The following is a 19,240-nucleotide window of genomic DNA, read 5'->3' as shown; positions in this document are numbered from 1 at the left end:
AAATAAATGTAACATATTGCGCATACATAGGTAAAGAAACCGACTACTGTACAGCTACAGTATTGATGACAAACAGGTGGAGACAGCATCTGCCGCAAAATATCTAGAAGTAACTATCCATAGCGACCTTAAGTGGAATGATTTCATAAAACAGATAGTGGGAAAAGCTGATACCAGACACAGATTCATCGGAAGAATCTTAAGGAAATGTAACTCATCCACGAAAGAAGTGGCTTATAAGGCGCTTGTTGACCCGATTATTGAGTATTGTTCATCTATCTGGGATCCCTATCAGGTAGAACTGATAGAGGAGACAGAGAAGATCCAACGAAGAGCGGCGCGTTTCGTCGCGAGACTGTTTAGCTGGAAGAGAGCGTTACAGAGATGCTAAACAAACTCCACTGGCAGACTTTACAAGAGTGGCATTGTGCATCACGGAGAGATTTACTACTGAAATTTCGGGGCAGCTCTTTTCAGGATGAGTCGGCCGACACATTACTTCCCCCCCCCGCATACATCTCGCGTATTGACCACTAGGAGAAAATTCGAGAAATTAGAGCCAATACAGAGGCTTACCGACAATCATTCGTCCCGTGCACTATTCGCGAGTGGAACAGGGTTGGAGGTATCAGATAGTGGTACTGGAAGTACCCTCCATCACACACCATTAGGTGGCTTGCGGAGTGTGATGTAGATGGTAGATGATTTTCTCCTTTAAGGTTCTTGTGTTGCTGGTGAACCCTTTTTACAAGAACGGTGACTGTGCGCCAGCAGCTCTGAAGTTCCCATCATTCAAGGGTACGGAAAGAGGGAATGGTCCGACATCTGCTAAGCGTCAGCAGAAAATAATTAAAAAATTCGAAAACACCGGCTTTTTTGGAGTGAAAGGTGGCAGAGGGAGAAAAGCAGTTAATTCGACGTCTGTCGGAGATGTGGTCACAGCACAGCGGGAGGCGTCGAGCGGTGTTGTGCAAACATGCAGCGAAATTGCCCGAACGTTGGACATGCCTGCGAACGCATTGCATAAAATCCTACGAAACATTCTGCACTGCTATTCATACAAAATCAGCCTTGTTTGGAGTTGCCTCATACTGACTAGCTAGCAAGACAGACGTTTGCGCTGGAACTTCTTGCTCACACACAAGTGGGCAATTACTGGGGATGGGACATTCTGTGGACAGACGAAGCCCATTTCCAATTCCTAGGACATGTCAATACGCAGAATTGCAGAATATGGACAACGGAAATCCGCACGCACGTCAACTGGTACCACTTCATTCTGCTGGTTGATGGTATCGTTTATCGTAGGGCCGTATTTTTTCGAGAAGATGGGTCTTGCGGGTCCTGTAAGCGCTATGAGAGTCTTTCGCGCGCCAACGTCGTTCCAACTCTTCAGCAGCTTGGATGTGCGGGGACGGATCATTTTTGCGCAAGATGGCGCTCCTCATTGCACTTCCAGTGAAGCGGCTGCTACAGAGGCATTTCGGAAATAGTACGATTATCAACCGTCATTTCCGTACAGCCTAGTCGTCCAGATAACTTGATCGTAATCTGTGCGAATTCTGGCTGCGTAATTATCTGAAAGATGTTGTATTCAGTGCTCCAGATACGAAAGTAGTTGACCTGAAGGAATCCACTGCGCGACGCATTCTGATAGTGACCATCGAAACACATCGATCTGTTGTGGAACATGCTGTTCCTCGATTTCAACTCTTGGCAGAAAACCGTGGACAGCATACTGATGTCTTGCGCCAGTCTCAAAATTAGAAACCGATGTCATTTTGCTTGTCATACGGTTTTTGGCCTCAGGACAAGTGAAAACCGATTTTCTCCATCCGTTGTGGTGAGATCTAGTCGTGGTGGATGGGTTTACCTGTTGAGTGCCGGACTTGCGCAGTTACGCACGGATGGTGTAAGATGCAACTCAAATCACAGCCGCCGTACTGCGACGCGTCTGCCATTCGTAGTCGACCGCACTCAGCTTAATATTCCGGCAAAATTTCCGTTAAATTTTCATTTGTTTCATGATGTTTTGCTCTGTGCCATTAATATGCTGTTCAAATTTGACGTCATTCTGAGCAGTGGTTCTTTTTCACAGTGTTTTGAAACTGGAAACTTTTTGTTGTAACCAAACAATGGAAACTCCAAGTAGAAATATCAACAATGTAGGAAAAGACGGATTGCCAGTTACCGTAAAGAAGACACGTTAAGTTGCAGACAGGCACAATTAAGACACTCACATATACCTTTCGGCCACAGTCTTCGCCAGTAAACACGCACGCACGCACGCACGCACACAGACACACACACACACACACACACACACACACACTGGGCCAGAGCTGCTGAAGTTAATGGTCGTGTGTGCGTGAGGGTGCTTGCTTGCTTGTGTGTGTGAATGGTTTGTGCGTGTGTGTGTTTTACTGATGAAGGCTGTGGCCGAAAATTATATGCAAGTGTCTTAATTGTGCCTGTCTGCAACTTAACGTGTCTTCTTTAAAGAAAGTAGCGATCTGTCTTTTCCTACATTGTTCAACTTTTTTTTTTAGTCATCAATCTTCTGCACTTGCAACCTACGTTCTCACTTATTTGCTGGATGCATCCTAATCTCTGTCTTCCTCTACAGTTTTCAACCTCTATAGCTCCCTGTAGTATCATGGAAGTTATTCCCTGATGTCTTAACAGATGTCCTATTAACTTGTCCCTTCTTCTTGTCAGTGTTTTCCAATATATTCCTTTCCTCACCGATTCTGCAAAGAACTTCCTTATTCCCTACCTTATCAGACCTCCTAATTTTCAACATTCTTTTGTAGCGTCACATCTCAAATGCTTCTGTTCTCTACTGTTCCGGTTTTCCTACAGTCCACGCCTCGCTATCATACAATGTTGTGCTCTAAATGTACATTCGTAGAAATTTCTTCCTGAAATGAAGATACTAGTAGACATTTCTTGGACAGGAAACCGCTTTTTGGCAGTGCGAGTCTGCTTTTTATGTCGTCCTTCCTCCACTTGTCATGGGTTATTTTGCTGCCTAGGTAGCAGAATTACAGGGTTATTACAAATGACTGAAGCGATTTCACAGCTCTACAATAACTTTATTATTTGAGATATTTTCACAATGCTTTGCACACACATACAAAAACTCAAAAAGTTTTTTTAGGCATTCACAAATGTTCGATATGTGCCCCTTTAGTGATTCGGCAGACATAAAGCCGATAATCAAGTTCCTCCCACTCTCGGCGCAGCATGTCCCCATCAATGAGTTCCAAAGCACCGTTGATGCGAGCTCGCAGTTCTGGCACGTTTCTTGGTAGAGGAGGTTTAAACACTGAATCTTTCACATAATCCCACAGAAAGAAATCGCATGGGGTTAAGTCGGGAGAGCGTGGAGGCCATGACATGAATTGCTGATCATGATCTCCACCACGACCGATCCATCGGTTTTCCAATCTCCTGTTTAAGAAATGACGAACATCATGATGGAAGTGCGGTGGAGCACCGTCCTGTTGAAAGATGAAGTCGGCGCTGTCGGTCTCCAGTTGTGGCATGAGCCAATTTTTCAGCATGTCCAGATACATGTGTCCTGTAAGGTTTTTTTCGCAGAAGAAAAAGGGGCCGTAAACTTTAAACCGTAAGATTGCACAAAACACGTTAACTGTTGGTGAATTGCGAATTTGCTGCACGAATGCGTGAGGATTCTCTACCGCCCAGATTCGCACATTGTGTCTGTTCACTTCACAATTAAGAAAAAATGTTGCTTCATCACTGAAAACAAGTTTCGCACTGAACGCATCCTGTTCCATGAGCTGTTGCAACCGCGCCGAAAATTCAAAGCATTTGGCTTTGTCATCGGGTGTCAAGGCTTGTAGCAATTGTAAAGGGTAAGGCTTCTGCTTTAGCCTTTTCCGTAACATTTTCCAAACCGTCGGCTGTGGTACGTTTAGCTCCCTGCTTGGTTTATTCTTCGACTTCCGCGGGCTACGCGTGAAACTTGCCCGCACGCGTTCAAGCGTTTCTTCGCTCACTGCAGGCCGACCCGTTGATTTCCCCTTACAGAGGCATCCAGAAGCTTTAAACTGCGCATACCATCGCCGAATGGAGTTAGCAGTTGGTTGATCCTTGTTGAACTTCGTCCTGAAGTGTCGTTGCACTGTTATGACTGACTGATGTGAGTGCATTTCAAGCACGACATACGCTTTCTCGGCTCCTGTCGCCATTTTGTCTCACTGCGCTCTCGAGCGCTCTGGCGGCAGAAACCTGAAGTGCGGCTTCAGCCGAACAAAACTTTATGAGTTTTTCTACATCTCTGTAGTGTGTCGTGACCATATGTCAATGAATGGAGCTACAGTGAATTTATGAAATCGCTTCAATCATTTGTAATAGCCCTGTACTTAACTTCATCTACTTCCTTACCATCACTCACTGTTCTCATTTCTGCTACTTCTCATTACTTTTGCCTTTCTTCGATTTACTCTCAGTCCATATTCTTTACTCATTAGAGTGTTCGTTCCATTCAGCAGATCATGTAGTTCTTCACTTCCACTAAGGACAGCAATGTCATCAACGAGCCGGCCGCCGTGGCCGAGCGGTTCTAGGCGCTTCAGTGCGGAACCGCGCTGGTGCTACGGTCGCAGGTTCGAATCCTGCCTCGGGCGTGTGTGTGTGTAATGTCCTTAGGTTAGTTAGATTTAAGTAGTTCTAAGTCTAGGGGACTGATGACCTCAGATGTTAAGTCCCACCGTGCTTAGAGCCATTTGAACCATTTGTCATCAACGAATCTTAACACTGATGTCCTTTCACCTTGAATTTCATCCCAACCTTGGACTTGTCTTTTATTTTCGTTAGTGCTTCTTCGACGTTTGGATTGAGGAGCAGCGGCGAAAGACTACATTCCTGTCTTAAACCATGTTTAGTCTGTACACCTCGTCCTTGGTCTTCCACTTTTATTATTCCCTCTTGGTTTTTGTACATACTGAATATTCGTGCCTTTCCCTCTAAGTTAAACCTATATTTCTCAGTTTTTCAGAACCTCTTGCACCATTTTACTCGCCGAACGCTTTTTCCAGGATGACAAATGCAATGAACGTGTCTTGATTTTTCTTCAGTCATGCTTCCATTATCAACCGCAACGTCAGAACTGCCTCTGTGTGTGTTTTACTGATGAAGGCTGTGACCGAAAACTATATGCAAGTGTCTTAATTGTGCCTGTCTGCAACTTAACGTGTCTTCTTTACAGAAAGTAGCAATCTGTATTTTCCTAAAACTAAAATGATCGTTATCCAGCAGATTTCCTTTCCTGTTCTTCTGTATATTATTCCTGTCAACAACATGGCTGCATGAGCTGCTAAGCTGACAGCTCTTGCAATCTTCGGAATTGTGTGGATGATGTTTTTCCGAAAGTCTGATGGTATATCGTCAGTCTGATACATTCTACACACCAACGTGAATAGCCATTTTGTTGCCACTTACCCCAGTGATTTCAGAAATTCCGATGCAGTATTATTTGTACCTTCTACCTTATTTGATCTTAAGTCTCCCAAATCTTTTTTAAACTGTGCTCTAATACGGGATCCGCTATCTCTTTCCTGATGGCTCTAGTTTCTTCTCCTGTCACGTCATCAGACAATACCAACCCCTCTTACGTGCCTTCAATGTACTCTTTCCGCATGTCTGCTCTCTTCTCTGAATTTAACAGTGAAATTCCTGAAACTTACTGGCAGATTAAAACTGTGTGCCAGACCAAGGCTCGAACTCGATACATCTACATCTATACTCCGCAAGCCACCTGACGGTGTGTGGCGGAGGGTACCTTAAGTACCCCTATCGGTTCTCCCTTCTATTTCAGTCTCGTATTGTTCGTGGAAAGGAGGATTGTCGGTATGCCTCTGTGTGGGCTCTAATCTCTCTGATTTTATCCTCATGGTCTCTTCGCGAGATATACGTAGGAGGGAGCAATATACTGCTTGACTTCTCGGTGAAATGTTCTCGAAACTTCAACAAAAGCCCGTACCTAGCTACTGAGCGTCTCTCCTGCAGAGTCTTCCACTGGCGTTTATCTATCATCTCCGTAACGCTTTCGCGATTACTAAATGATCCTGTGTTGAGTGGTACTTAAGATAGGTAAATAAATTAGTGAAATCAATATGAAGTTGAAATTAGAAAATAAATGAAAAACTTAATTTAGTTTAGAAGAATTACACACTGGCAAACAGCGGGCAGAGCAGCAGTGACAGAAGATCCAATGACCGTGAAGTCAGCACTTTAGGAGAAGCCATCGCCCTCCCCACATAGGCGAACGCTATTGATTCAACCATCAGGACATCGCCCGACCGGCTCACGTGTTTCTCAGTTGTCACATGCGAGCAAAGGCCCTCGCCTACATTCCAAGAGCCAATGACCGACGTTAAGAAGATTGTTCGAGAAACTTTTCCACGTGACAGACGAGGCAATGACCGTGAAGTCGTTCACCTCCAGTGAACTGAAGTGAATAAATACGGGAGACGCAGTGGTCCCGACAGGAGAAGAGTAGTTTTCAGTTCAGTTTCGGAGCTGAAGACCGTCATGCAGGCAGAGACTACATCGTACAGAGAAGCACCAAGTCCGCCGCTGTGATGGAATAGCACGCCGCAGCCTCGCCGCCAGAAGACAGAAGTACCCGGGTGACTCGTGAGGACGGTAAGGAGACGGCCTCACATCAGCAGTCACCTGTGAGCTGGGATGAAGATCCGACAGCCGAAGACTGGCAAGCGGGAGTCCGTTGTTCGAGTCCGGGACACTGGCCTTCCCCCGCCGCGCCGCTCCGCTGGCCGACGCACAACACTGACACACGCGGCCGCTTAGAGAAGAGAAACACTGTAACGCCACATCCAAGGTATCACCGTCCGATTCACGACTTCGTTCTCAATAATTAAACGGGCCACCGCACGAGGCGCGTCTCCAGTCAACTGGGCGAGACGGCGCCACGAGAAACACACCGCCAGGCGTAATCAGACGCCGCCGCTGCCGCAGCAGAAGGCTTCGCAAACGACACAGTTGCCGCTCTCCCAGCCAGAACAATCCAGCAAGGAAACCATTGTACAAATCTTTCAATAAAAGTTATGTAAAAATGCTGTTTCATTCTACCTCATACCCGAGCCAAGGAATAACCCACCCTGCCCACATGTTGTTAAGAAAGAAAAAGTAATTTATTTAGTGTTTCTCACCCTGACATAATGATTTAGAATTAAATGCCCTTTGTAGTAATGCTCATCCCGACAATTGACTAGCGTCAAAAGAGAAAAGCCAGTTACACCTGTAACGAAGCGCGCTGCTCTCCGTTTATCTTGAGCGGCCAAGGGCTCTACCGATTGAGTTACTAACCTCATGTCGTTTATTACTGCTGATTCTTGCCAACCCAAGGGCAAGAGACTGCTTTCGCGAGGTTCGAACCCGGGGCCGAGGGGTCTCCAGTCAAGGATGCTACCCCTTGACTATAGATACACACACATGTAGATGACGGTACCAGTATCGCGTGATGTCCTTAGGTTAGTTAGGTTTAAGTAGTTCTAAGTTCTAGGGGCTGATGACCATAGATGTTAAGTCCCATAGTGGTCAGAGCCATTTGAACCATTTTTGAAGTATCGCGTGCACAGGGTATTGATTGGCGGAGCTGTCATCTGTACTCAGCTGATTCATGTGAAAAGGTTTCCTACATGAGTATGGCCTCACAACATAAATTAAGAGGCTTTGAACACGGAATGGTATTTGGTGCTAGACGCATGGGACATTCCATTTCGGAAATCGCTAGGGGATTCAATATTCTGTGATCCTTAGTGCTGAGAACACCAAATTTCCGACATTACCTCTCACCACGGCCGTCACTTAACGACTGAGAGCAGCGGCGTTTGTCAGTGCTAATAGACAAGCAACACTGCGTGAAGTAACCGCAGGACACTGCGGCCAAATTCGGCGTTAAGGGGCTCCGGAAAGGCTCAAAATCATGAAAAGTTCAATTTTTACTTTATTGCGTTTTCTGAATCTGCAGACTATTACCTTTTAATAGATATATAATTTATTCAATTCCGAAGACTACAACTATTTTTAAATTTTTTCTTGAAATGTGTTCTACATGGGCGTGACCCACTGTGGCGCTGTTAAACTGCTGTCAAATGGTGTTATTATTAACGTCCGTGTTCATCAGGTACATGTTAGTGATGTGAGATGAAGTATGTGTTGTGGCTAACCTGTGATGGTTCAATATATATCGCTGGTGTGATTGTCGATTGTTTCATGTTTATTTACTCTGTCGTTATCTCGAAAATATTCGTAATTAATTCTGTTTCTTGAGTCTCTGTTTTGTTGAAGTATAATAATGAGTAAAAGTAAAGTTATTAGAAATCCTCCGAAGGCTTTTAAGAAAAGGAGAAATGTTGGAAAGCCAAAGGTATTTAGAAATCTGGGAATGAAGATAGGTTCTAACATGGTACGAGCGATGCTTGCTTTAGACAAGGAACGCCTTCGGGCTGCAGACAGGGCTGTAAAGAGTCTAGAAATACAAGCAAGAGTAAACAGGAGGAGGAACAAGAGGAACCTGGAGGAGGAGTTTGCAGAGGATGAAGATAATCCATCCTATGGACCTGGAATGCACTAAAAAGTTAATCCAATCTTTGTCGCTCGATTCCCAAAACTTTTATTTTCTCATACTAATTACATGTTTCCTAAGGATCTTCCAAACATATTTGTTTCAAACTTTCAGTAAATGTTACACAGTACCTTCTGCATAATTTAACACAGCCTTTTTCCAAAAAAACTGTATATTTTTGAATATATAAATAAAAAATTGCAAAAAAATGTTGTGAATTTTCATTACAATTGAAAAAAAATCATCTTTAATAACTGAACTAAAATTTTGTAAAATCCCTGTGTTAAGTTGTAGCCCATATTCCAGTAAATAATCTGTAAAAAGTTCAACTTCCTACCTCAAATACTTTGTGAGGAAAGATGTAATTTATAAGCGTTATTTTAACATTGCAAGTATAGGGCGTTCCGGAGCCCCTTAACGGGCTATGGCAGCAGACGACCAAGACGAGTGACTTTGCTAACAGCACTACGTCGCTTGCAGCGCCTCTGCTAGTGACCACATCGGTTGGACCCTAGACGACTGGAAAACCGTGCCGAGTTCAGTCGGCAAGAGCTGATGGTAGGACTCGGGTGTGGGGCGGGCTCCACGAAGCCATGGGCAGAAGATGTGAACAAGGCACTGTGCAAGCTGGTAGTGGCTCCATAATGGTGTGGTCCGTGTTTATATGGAATGGACTGGCTCCTCTGGTCCAACTGGCCCGATAATTATCATTACAGCCATTCATGGACGTCATGCTCTCAAACAATGATGGAATTTTTATGGAAGACAATGCGCCATGTCACCGGGCCACAATTGGTTTTAAGAACGTTTTGTACATTTCGAACGAATAATTTGCCCACCTGCCCCCCCCCCCCCCCCCCCCCGAGAACGTTCGCCATGATTCCCATCGAACATGGCTCTGAGCACTATGGGACTCAACAGATGAGGTCATCAGTCCGCTAGAACTTATAATTAGGTTTAAGTAGTTCTAATTAACCTAAGGACATCACACACATCCATGCCCGAGGCAGGATACGAACCTGCGACCGTACCGGTCCCGCGGTTCCAGACTGAAGCGGCTAGAACCGCTCGGCCACTCCGGCCGGCCCCCATAGAACATTCAAGGGACATAATCGAGAGGTCAGAACTCCTGAGCCAGCAACACTTTCGCAATTATGGACGGCTATAGAAGCACCATGGGTCAGTATTTCTGCGGGGGACTTCGAACGAGTTGTTGAGTCCATGCCGCGTCGATTTGCTACACTACGACGGGCAAAACGAGGTCCTACACGATGCTGCGATGTATCCGATGACGTGGTGAAGAACGTCGGATGTTCCACCAGGCTTTTCGTGGGTGATGCTGTTGTATACAGAGAAGTAGCTACTCTAGAAAACTGTAGCGAAATGCAGTACGTCCTGTACCTGTAAGGCCTGACAATTGACCCTCAATATAACAAAATGTAACATTGTGCGCAAACAGACAGAAAGACCCCATTACTGTAAGATTACACTATTGCAAAACAACCACTGGATTAGTCACGCTCATAAAATATCTAGGAATGTGCGCACAGAGCGACTTATAGTGGATGGACCACTAATGTCTGTTAAGGCAGATGCAAGAGAAAGATTCATTGGATGAATCCTCAGGAAATATAGTTCACACACAAAAGAAGCGCCCTACAAAATCCTCGTTCAACCAATAAATGAGTGTTCGTCAGATCCGTACCAGTTATGACTGACAGAGGAGATAGGGAATATTCAAAGAAGGGAAGCACGTTTCGTTACAGGTTCATTCAGTAAGCGCAAAAGCGTCACGGACGTGCTCAGCAAACTCCAGTGGTAGACGCTACAAGACAGGCGTTATGTATCACGTTGTTACTTACTGTTCAACTTATAAGAGCGTACGTTCCTAGAGGCGTCAACCGGTATATTGCTTGTTTCTTCCTATCCAACATATTGAAGATAAAATTAGAGAGATCCGAGTGCACACGAAGGCTAACCAGCAATCTTAACTGCCCAGGAACTATTCCCGAGTGGAACAGGAAAGGGAGAAACGGCAGCGCCAAACTGCCGAGTGGCTTGCGGAGTGTAGATACACTCCTGGAAATTGAAATAAGAACACCGTGAATTCATTGTCCCAGGAAGGGGAAACTTTATTGACACATTCCTGGGGTAAGATACATCACATGATCACACTGACAGAACCACAGGCATATAGACACAGGCAACAGAGCATGCACAATGTCGGCACTAGTACAGTGTACATCCACCTTTCGCAGCAATGCAGGCTGCTATTCTCCCATGGAGACGATCGTAGAGATGCTGGATGTAGTCCTGTGGAACGGCTTGCCATGCCATTTCCACCTGGTGCCTCAGTTGGACCAGCGTTCGTGCTGGACGTGCAGACCGCGTGAGACGACGCTTCATCCAGTCCCAAACATGCTCAATGGGGGACAGATCCGGAGATCTTGCTGGCCAGGGTAGTTGACTTACACCTTCTAGAGCACGTTGGGTGGCACGGGATACATGCGGACGTGCATTGTCCTGTTGGAACAGCAAGTTCCCTTGCCGGTCTAGGAATGGTAGAACGATGGGTTCGATGACGGTTTGGATGTACCGTGCACTATTCAGTGTCCCCTCGACGATCACCAGTGGTGTACGGCCAGTGTAGGAGATCGCTCCCCACACCATGATGCCGGGTGTTGGCCCTGTGTGCCTCGGTCGTATGCAGTCCTGATCGTGGCGCTCACCTGCACGGCGCCAAACACGCATACGACCATCATTGGCACCAAGGCAGAAGCGACTCTCATCGCTGAAGACGACACGTCTCCATTCGTCCCTCCATTCACGCCTGTCGCGACACCACTGGAGGCGGGCTGCACGATGTTGGGGCGTGAGCGGAAGACGGCCTAACGGTGTGCGGGACCGTAGCCCAGCTTCGTGGAGACGGTTGCGAATGGTCCTCGCCGATACCCCAGGAGCAACAGTGTCCCTAATTTGCTGGGAAGTGGCGGTGCGGTCCCCTACGGCACTGCGTAGGATCCTACGGTCTTGGCGTGCATCCGTGCGTCGCTGCGGTCCGGTCCCAGGTCGACGGGCACGTGCACCTTCCGCCGACCACTGGCGACAACATCGATGTACTGTGGAGACCTCACGCCCCACGTGTTGAGCAATTCGGCGGTACGTCCACCCGGCCTCCCGCATGCCCACTATACGCCCTCGCTCAAAGTCCGTCAGCTGCACATACGGTTCACGTCCACGCTGTCGCGGCATGCTACCAGTGTTAAAGACTGCGATGGAGCTCCGTATGCCACGGCAAACTGGCTGACACTGACGGCGGCGGTGCACAAATGCTGCGCAGCTAGCGCCATTCGACGGCCAACACCGCGGTTCCTGGTGTGTCCGCTGTGCCGTGCGTGTGATTATTGCTTGTACAGCCCTCTCGCAGTGTCCGGAGCAAGTATGGTGGGTCTGACACACCGGTGTCAATGTGTTCTTTTTTCCATTTCCAGGAGTGTATATACCTACACTACTGGCCATTAAAATTGCTACACCGTGAAGATGACGTGCTACAGACGTGAAATTTAACCGACAGGAAGAAGATGCTATGACATGCAAATGATTAGCTTTTCAGAGTATTCACACAAGGTTGGCGACACCCACAACGTGCTGACATGAGGAAAGTTTCCAGCCGATTTCTCATAAACAGCAGTTGACCGGCGTTGCCTGGTAAAACGTTGTTGTGATGCCTCGCGTAAGGAGGAGAAATGCGTACCATCATGTTTCCGACTTTGATAAAGGGCGGATTGTAGCAAATCCTTCTAGATACAAGGCTTACGCACAGCGGCCATACTGGCACGTGACGTCACAAACTGTTGGCCATTATGTCTTCAATCGGCAGTACTGTTGGCGTGTATGTTGTGTTGAATGTGTGTGACACGTGAAAGTGATATATATTTCATACAGTATTGGCTTACAGTTCTTCGAAGTATGGGATACAAGTGCTGTGTTCCCTTTTGCCAGGGAAATTATAAATCCCAAAAAGGCATGAAAGAGCACATGTTTCGATTTCCCAAATGTGTGAAGTTGAGAAATCGCTGGGTTGCAGCTATTCCCAGACAGCAATTTCTGGTTACGCATCATTCAAGGGTAAGTAAATGGCAAAAAATTGTATCGTGTTATTTGTTTCCATTGCACCACATTTGCCAATTGTTTTTAAAAGCAGTTATGTATCATGTACCAGCATCATTTGTTTCTTAATTCTGGATCATTGCTGCGAGGTTAATACGAAGCTGGCTGTGAAACGTCTCTCATATTTGCAACTATTGTCACAAAGAATAGTTATATTAATTAGTGTGACTCGAAAATGTTTAGTATTCCTTATCATTCCTACCAGATTATTGAGTTTCCAGTACTTTTATTTGGAAGAGCTACAGAATGATTTTGTTCAGTTTTACATATACAGCTATTCGGAAATAATTTCAATTTGGGTAAACTACCGTAGAAAATTGCTTTAATGAATTCAGTGTTCGACAGATTAAGCAGTGTAGAAAGCAAAATTTCGAGGTAAGTGCATTATGATTAAATTAACAGCACTCTGTAACACGATTTTCAATCAAGGATAGAGGAGAAACAATCTTTTCATGTTTAAGGTTCTAAAGTTCTGGAGAAACAGGAAAAATAAAATATTTTTTCGGGTTTTTTGATTTATTAAACATTATGTCAGGACGTGCTCCATTTAGTCGAATGATCTGAGTTTCGTGTAAGATAAGCAAATTATGAAGTGGAGAGGAAAATTTACGAAAGTAACCGGGGAAACAAATTCTTCAATTCTATAGGAGCTCCAGCTGCTTTATTTAAAACCGAAAACGTCTGCTTGTTGTTGCATATTTCCGATTTTTTACTACAAGGAAGCGTAACTCCTGCGGTAAAAGACAGAATTTAAAATTACGATTTGTATTCAAGCCTAGAAACGAGTTTTTAAGGCAAATTGTCAAAATAATTTTACATCTTGAAATAACATAGGGCAGTTTTGTTCAGTTACTTTACGCATTGATATAAATTTCCATACTTTCATTACAAGGACATGTAGAAGAGGAAAGCACGAGAATCTCTATGCGGTCTCAGCTCTAAAACTCGTGAAGTTCGTATAGCTGCAGAGTGCTTAAGAGGAGCGTTCCCATACAGACCCGGCCATCAGTATGTGACGTCACAAGTGTCCGCGTAGGCCTGTAGTCTAGGTGGTGTTGATTATAGCCTATCGCGATTGCGGTTTATCGTATCGCGAGATTGCTGCTCGCGTTGGTCGAGATCCAATGACTGTTAGCAGAATATGGAATCGGTGGGTTTAGGAGGGTAATACGGAACGTCGTGCTGGATCCCATCACAGACAGGAGCGCCTGCGATGGTGTACTCGACGACGAACCTGGGTGCACGAATGGCAAAACGTCATTTTTTCGGACGAATCCAGGTTCTGTTTACAGCATCACGATGGTCGCATCCGTGTTTGGCGACATCGCGGTGAACGCACATTGGAAGCGTGTATTCGTCATCGCCATACTGGCGTATCATCTGGCGTGATGTTATGGGGTGTATTGGTTACACGTCTCGGTCACCTCTTGTTCGCACTGACGGTACTTTCAACAGTGGACGTTACATTTCAGATGTGTTACGACCCGTGGCTCTATCCTTCATTCGAACCCTGCGAAACCCTACATTTCAGCAGGATAATGCACGACCGCATGTTGCAGGTCCTGTACGGGCCTTTCTGGATATAGAAAATGTTCGACTTCTGCCCTGGCCAGCACATTCTCCAGATCCCTCACCAATTGTAAACGTCTGGTCAATGGTGGCACCGGGCTCATCACCTGGCTCGTCACAATACGCCAGTCACTACTCTTGGTGAACTGCGGTATCGTGTTGAAGCTGCATGGGCAGCTGTACCTGTACACGCCATCCAAGTTCTGTTTGACTCAATGCCCGGGCGTATCAAATCCGTTATTACGGACAGAGGTGGTTGTTCTGGGTACTGATTTCTCAGGATCTGTGCACCCAAATTGCGTGAAAATGTAATCACATGTCAGTTGTAGTATAATATATTTGTCCAATGAATACCCGTTTATCATCTGCATTTCTTCTTGGTGTAGCAATTTTAATAGCCAGTAGTGTATATTTTCGTTGTTCGTGCAGTAAAACTCCAGCATCAGGCATGACTTTTAATTTCTTACCTCTTTACTACTAAATTCTTTGCAAACAACATCCACTTATACGACAGAATGTACCTCCAGAATTATATCATTGTATGACACACAGTTCAGGAGATATGACGTTATAAACTTTGAGTTACGTGAAATACTAGTTTTTCTTGAAGTGGAGCCTCTTCTTCCAAAACGTTTTCACTTACTTAACGTCATATATTTAACATCATAATTCATCTGCAAATTAATCACAAGTTTCTTTAAAGAATCGGGGAGTGGAAGGGTTATTTGTTCAAACCTAAAGCATATCATCCACATATTTATTCATTTTTAGTTTTCCGCACGCCATTCGATAAAATCTGGACCCTCATAGGTTCATTTTGTTGTCCGACCATGTGTGTGTGTCTGTCTGTTAACGCCCCTTTTTCTCAAGAACGGATAGAGGTATCAAGTTAAAATTTATGTCAAATACTGAGGTTTACGGTCCCTCGCTCGTGTCAGAAATTTAAGCTTCCAAGTCAATGCAATCAAAAGATACGGCCATTTGTTGCCACAAATTTTGGTACTCGCAAACTCACTGATGAACTATCTATGTACATAATTAAATTTATACATAACCCTCAGAGCGCGAGTACGCTCGCACTTGCCAGCTTTTCGAATGTGTTAGTATATCTAAGTATTACACACTGAAGCGCCAGAGAAACTGGTATAGGCATGCGTGTTCAAATACAGAGATAAGTAAACAGGCAGAATACGGCACTGCGGTCGGCATCGCCTATATAAGACAACAAGTGTCCGATGCAGTATCAAGACGTTAGCCATCTACGACGATGACACAGCCATCCTTGCTCAAGACTGGAAACCGTCGAACATAAACTCACGAATACACTCAGAATTGACGAGCCTTCGTTGAAGCGATGGCGTATTAAAGTAAACTTCGACTAGTGCGAAGCAGTTCTGTTCACGTGCAGACCGAGGCTACTGCGCAACCATCAACACTGTCGACAGGGTAACACTCCACGCACCCTCAATACGTTTCCGAGAGAAAGTCAGATGTCTCTCTGGCTGGCTGGACAGGAAACTTACATGGGTGCACCACAATGAATACGCTGCCCACAAAACCAATGCGAGGCTCAAACAGCTCTACCCAATGCTCGACACGGAAAGTATACTGGATAGGAGGGTGTCGAGGTCCATATACATGGTACTGATTAGACCTCTGATGACGTACTCAGCTCCCGTCTGGGGATACGCAGCTCCTACACGCCTGCACTGCCTGCAGATCATACAGAACAAAGTGCCACGCATCATTAGCAACGCACCACGCTACTCACGCACCGTAGATCTTCACAATGAATACGGCCTTGAAAACCTCAAGGAAGTACTCAAAAAACACGCCACACGACTATACAGGAACTCGAGACACTCGAACAATCCATTCATCCTTACCCTGGGAAACTACACTCCTGAAAATGGAAAAAAGAACACATTGACACCGGTGTGTCAGACCCACCATACTTGCTCCGGACACTGCGAGAGGGCTGTACAAGCAATGATCACACGCACGGCACAGCGGACACACCAGGAACCGCGGTGTTGGCCGTCGAATGGCGCTAGCTGCGCAGCATTTGTGCACCGCCGCCGTCAGTGTCAGCCAGTTTGCCGTGGCATACGGAGCTCCATCGCAGTCTTTAACACTGGTAGCATGCCGCGACAGCGTGGACGTGAACCGTATGTGCAGCTGACGGACTTTGAGCGAGGGCGTATAGTGGGCATGCGGGAGGCCGGGTGGACGTACCGCCGAATTGCTCAACACGTGGGGCGTGAGGTCTCCACAGTACATCGATGTTGTCGCCAGTGGTCGGCGGAAGGTGCACGTGCCCGTCGACCTGGGACCGGACCGCAGCGACGCACGGATGCACGCCAAGACCGTAGGATCCTACGCAGTGCCGTAGGGGACCGCACCGCCACTTCCCAGCAAATTAGGGACACTGTTGCTCCTGGGGTATCGGCGAGGACCATTCGCAACCGTCTCCATGAAGCTGGGCTACGGTCCCGCACACCGTTAGGCCGTCTTCCGCTCACACCCCAACATCGTGCAGCCCGCCTCCAGTGGTGTCGCGACAGGCGTGAATGGAGGGACGAATGGAGACGTGTCGTCTTCAGCGATGAGAGTCGCTTCTGCCTTGGTGCCAATGATGGTCGTATGCGTGTTTGGCGCCGTGCAGGTGAGCGCCACAATCAGGACTGCATACGACCGAGGCACACAGGGCCAACACCCGGCATCATGGTGTGGGGAGCGATCTCCTACACTGGCCGTACACCACTGGTGATCGTCGAGGGGACACTGAATAGTGCACGGTACATCCAAACCGTCATCGAACCCATCGTTCTACCATTCCTAGACCGGCAAGGGAACTTGCTGTTCCAAAAGGACAATGCACGTCCGCATGTATCCCGTGCCACCCAACGTGCTCTAGAAGGTGCAAGTCAACTACCCTGGCCAGCAAGATCTCTGGATCTGTCCCCCATTGAGCATGTTTGGGACTGGATGAAGCGTCGTCTCACGCGGTCTGCACGTCCAGCACGAACGCTGGTCCAACTGAGGCGCCAGGTGGAAATGGCATGGCAAGCCGTTCCACGGGACTATATCCTGCATCTCTACGATCGTCTCCATGGGAGAATAGCAGCCTGCATTGCTGCGAAAGGTGGATATACACTGTACTAGTGCCGACATTGTGCATGCTCTGTTGCCTGTGTCTACGTGCCTGTGGTTCTGTCAGTGTGATCATGTGATGTATCTGACCCCAGGAATGTGTCAATAAAGGTTCCCCTTCCTGGGACAATGAATTCACGGTGTTCTTATTTCAATTTCCAGGAGTGTATGATCACAACCACAGGAGGAAGCATATGCGGCCAAAGTCTCTACTAGCTAGGGAATAACCATCTATGGCAAACTAACATACATCCACAAGCGACATCGCCAAGCCCCTGCATAACGGCAACGTTGACTGGGTACGCCAGCTGCTATTAAAGCCGACCAACAGGCTACAGCAGAGAAACCGACAAGCTCGCACACTGACGCACAAACAAATCGCCAACATCACCCTACACTGTGCATTTGATACATGACATATCGGACACAAAACGATGATGAACCTGTTACAGGTATGCTGACGCTGACCTAGAAATCAACACCGGCACCCGCCGAGTAACACCACCACACAATGACAGAGGTGTCGACCTGCATGGTACTCACTACTAACAAAGCCGTTCCTTTGCATGACCTGTTGCAGGCATCAAGAAAATCGCTACTGATCCTACAACCCGACCCAACTATCGCAGAGGTTTTATCCCCTTGGCTCTTGCCTTGGCACTTTTTTCCTCTGCCCTTCAAACAGCTACCCTTCGTTCAACTTTCGACTTAATCTATTTCCAGATGAGCGATACCGAGCGAGGTGGCGCAGTGGTTAGGCACTGGACTCGCATTCGGGAGGACGACGGTTCAATCCCGCGTCCGGCCATCCTGATTTAGGTTTTCCGTGATTTCCCTAAATCGCTCCAGGCAAATGCCGGGATGGTTCCTCTGAAAGGGCACGGCCGGCTTCCTTCCCCATCCTTCCCTAATCCGATGTGACCGATGACCACGCTGTCTGGTCTCCTTCCCCAAACCAACCACCAGATGAGCGATAATTAATGGTCAACCTTAACCAGACGTACGCAAACATCGCAGTACCCACATCTTGCGATATCTCACTGTAGTGAAAAATAAACCTTATGCCGAGATGACAGTAGACCTTTTGTGTTGGCCATCATGCCGGTGTGCCGGCCGCTGTGGCCGAGTTGTTCTAGGTATTTCAGTCCGGAACCGCGCTGCTGCTACGGTCGCAGGTTCGAATCCTGCCTCGGGCATGAATGTGTGTGATGTCCTTAGGTTTGTTAGGTTTAAGTAGTTCTAAGTGAAAGGGACTGATGACCTCAGATGTTGTCCCATAGTGCTCAGAGCCATTTGAATCAATCATGCCGGTGTGGGCGCGGAGGGGCCCCACCTCATTAACCCCCCGCGCAGTTGTTAGATCGGTTACTGCAGATACAATGCCAGGTTATCGAGATTTAAGTGAGTTTGAACGTTGTATTTGGGTCGGCGCACGAGCGATAGGTCACAGCATCTCCGAGGTAGCGATGAAGTCGGTACTTTCCCGTACGACCATTTGACGAGTGTACCTTGAATATAAGGAATTCGGTAAAACATCAAATCCCCAACGTCGCTGCGGACAGAAAAAGATCCTCCAATAACTGGACCAAGGACGACAGAAGAGAATCGTTCAACGTGACAGAAGTGCAACCCATCCGCAAATTACTGCAGATTTCAATGCTGGGCCATTAACAAGTGTCAGCGTGCGAATCATTCAACGAAACATCATCTATAAGGGCTTTCCGAACC

The sequence above is a fragment of the Schistocerca nitens genome, chromosome 10 (genome assembly GCF_023898315.1).
Source record: "Schistocerca nitens isolate TAMUIC-IGC-003100 chromosome 10, iqSchNite1.1, whole genome shotgun sequence".
Taxonomy (NCBI): domain Eukaryota; kingdom Metazoa; phylum Arthropoda; class Insecta; order Orthoptera; family Acrididae; genus Schistocerca; species Schistocerca nitens.
The sequence above is the reverse complement of the archived record's forward strand: the minus strand, read 5'-3'. Positions refer to the sequence as shown.